The sequence below is a fragment of the Trichechus manatus genome, unplaced genomic scaffold (assembly GCF_000243295.1).
Source record: "Trichechus manatus latirostris isolate Lorelei unplaced genomic scaffold, TriManLat1.0 scaffold00010, whole genome shotgun sequence".
NCBI lineage: Eukaryota > Metazoa > Chordata > Mammalia > Sirenia > Trichechidae > Trichechus > Trichechus manatus.
The window spans coordinates 10890517-10893801 of record NW_004443946.1 but is presented as its reverse complement, the minus strand read 5'-3'; the positions used below and the strand labels follow the sequence as shown (position 1 = coordinate 10893801).

Sequence of the window (3285 nt, the reverse complement as noted above, 5' to 3'; positions counted from 1 at the left end):
ATCCTTGCCTCTAAGGAGCATTCGGGCGTACTTCTTCGAGGACAGATTTGTTTGTTCTTCTGGCAGTCCATGGTATATTCAATATTCTTGCTTAGCATCATAATTCAAAGACATCAGTTCTTCCGTCTTCCTTATTCACTGTTCAGCTTTCGCATGCACATTAGGCAATTGAAAATACCATGGCTGGGGTCAGGTGCACCTTAGTCCTCGAAGTGACATCTTTGCTTTTTAATACTTTAAAGAGGTCTTTTGCAGTAGATTTTCCCGATGCAATACGTTGTTCGATTTCTTTTTTTTTTTTCCTGAGTAGAATGCAAACTTTATTTTATATCGAATTAAGCTTCTGTGAGCTTTTGAAATGTAAATGTAAGGCTATTCCACAAAACCAAATAAAAATCAGGAATGTTCAACTTCACATCGAAAAAAGAAAAGAAAAAAAAAGTTCAAGTAGCGTTTCAACAAGAATAATGTAGACTCTGAGATGAGTGACCTAAATTTTAAATATTCTGTAGATAGCTCTTCAATTTTAAGGATCCCTCAGTAAATGTTATCAGTTTGAAACAAAAACAAAAAACACTGTTTACCAAAACATGGAAAAAATTTCCAGACAATGACCATCTGATTTGGAAATTTAAAAAAGTAACCCAAGGCAAATAGGAAAAATACAAACCATACACTGAACAGAGGGGAACAAAAGAGGCAATTAACAACCTTTATAGGAATCAACACATCATGGACTTATAAAAGCTGCCTAAATCAGTAGCATATCCTGTATTATTATCATATATAGAAAACTGTAATGAAAGTAAAGTAGTTTTTATTAGTTACCTAATCTAAAAATATGAGGAAAATGTGGACTATATCTCTAAAAAGATCACAGAGCTATCACTGAAATACACAATTCTTGAGAATATGGGCAAAATTCTCATTTATGGGAAATATGTTCTTTTTTTTCCCCACGGTGAAACTGAGAAAAATCATATCAAATGAGAAATATTTTTCTCTGAAGTAAATTCGTTAGTACCTCTTCTTAAATACCTCAAGAATGCAATACTTGGAAAATGTAAATTCTCAACTCAGACTTGAAACAAGTCATTATTAAACAAACATACCCAAATACTATTGCTTGGCACCAGGTTTTTCAAAGGTTAAAGAACTGTTTAAACCACTATGCTGTTCATAAGTCATATTTCAAATGTTTATACTTTTATTTTCTGAAGGTAGATTGTTCAATCTAATGACAATCTAGATTGAAACTTGCAATGTACAAAGAAGTCACAGTTCACTCCAAACCAAAAGAAATGATCAATCTTCTGTTTCTGTCAAAATCATAATATTAAGAGATTTATAAAAATTAACTACGATTTATCCGTGGCCGGCGAAGGGCCCACAGAACGCTGTCTTAGGGCATTCTGTGGAAAGTCTTTGTTTGTTCCTTCTTCACTTTCAGCTTCCTCTTCTGAAACATCTTATCAGTTTCTTGTTCTTCCTCCACTTTTTTCAAAGGTTGAGAAAATTCTGCTAATTTTTTTGAAGGGTGTGGTTGCGGTCTGCACCTTTTTGAAGGACAAAGTCAATCTGCCACAAATATCATACAAAGTTCTAACAATAGTCCTGAAAGCAGGGTTGCTAAAGCAAAAACTGCACATGGTCTCCACACTGGTAATCCAAGGTCTTCAATAAAATAGTAATGGCAAGTCCTGATCCCCACAGCTGAAAGAGTGCTGACATACGACTCATCAGAACAGAACCTGGACCAAACCATGATGAAACAGGTTCAATACTCTTCATTCTACTTCGCTTATAAAATTTATGAAGTCCTTCTTTGTCTTTGGGCCCTGATAATGTCTAAATTCACCATCTTTACAATGATAAATAGTAGGAAAAGCAGTTATTATAAATCATCCACTCAGTACTGGCTGCTCTATGACATCTATTTTTGCAACGTTAACCTCAAGATCTTCTTTCTCCCCATTCCGCAAAGCTTTCCCATTCTAGTTGAAGATTTTGACGAGCAGGACTCCATGGAGCATAAAATTCTATCATCCACTCTCCTTCCAGCAACTCTTTCCTGTTCTCGTTCATGATGATGTGCACTTGCTCCGCTGCCCGTGGGTCCAGGGAGCCCACCAAAGCAATAAGGCTAGGATTGCAGGGGAAACCACAGGACTCCTGGGGGGCGCCATGTCAGCCGCTTGCCCACGCCCACCCAGCACTGCGACCGTCTCCTCCATGCAGCAGCTCCTCACTTCCACAGCGTTGTTTGATTTCTAGACTGCTGCTTCCATGGGTGTTGATTGTGGCTCCAAGTAAAATGAAATCAAACCTTGACAACTTCAATCTTTTCTCCATTTATCATGATATAGCATTATTGGTCCAGTTGTGAGGATTTCTGTCTAGATAACTAAGACTATATACATGGAGAAAGAGTACCAACTCCCATTTCCCACATATAATTCTAAGAATGGCAGTAGTGAGAAGTAATTTCAAATGGGTTTTGGGAAAAGGTGATGGTGTTGGAAGTAAATAAAAGTGACCCATAAATCCAAACATTTAGAACCCCTCAATAAGAACAGATAACTTAAAGGTTACTTACTTAGCACACATGCTAACAATCCCCTGAAAAGGAATTGGGCCAGGAAAGTTTAAGAACTATGAAAGGAATAAGGCTACCTTATTAATGATATGAAAATAGTTTATCAAAATGAGGGATGTTTTGCAGAGGTCTATGGCAGATGATCAAATCTCTTCAGACAAGAAGAAATAAATATGTAGGAGGAATGATCAAGTTGATGAAAGCCCTCCTGGCTCTGGAAGGGATAAGAGAACGGAGGGACATGTTTTAAAAAATGATATAAAGAAAACACAAAAGAAGGAAGAAAGCCAAGGTCTTTTTAAAAAACAAATAAATGTTCCCAGCTGTGGTAGTATCTAATGAAATGCACAGAGAAAGGGAAAAAGGATAGAAACTGAAGCCAAAAAAACAAATAAATGAATAAATGAGAAATGTTTGAGACACAGTCAAGGTAATAAGAAAAGGAAAGGGAGATCAAGAAAGAATAAAATTTCTTCTTGTGAACACTGTAGTGCTCAAAAGCAGAGAAAGTGATGGTGGCTTAAAAGAAATGCAATAAAAAACAGAGGTTAAGAGACTAGATTTAAAAATTAGACACACAGGGCTCTAGTCATAGCTCCTTTCTGTCCAGCTACACGTCTTAGGTAACTTTTTTAGGTAACCCTTCTGCCTCAGTTTCTCATGTGTAAAATGGAAAGGGAGACTTTGGT

The 3285-nt window shown here is 36.7% G+C and overlaps 1 pseudogene; it reads right to left on the bottom strand.

Moving 5' to 3' along the window:
• Positions 1-1358: 1358 nt before the first annotated feature.
• On the bottom strand, positions 1359-2372 carry LOC101342561 (thioredoxin-related transmembrane protein 1 pseudogene; annotated as a pseudogene).
• Positions 2373-3285: the final 913 nt, after the last annotated feature.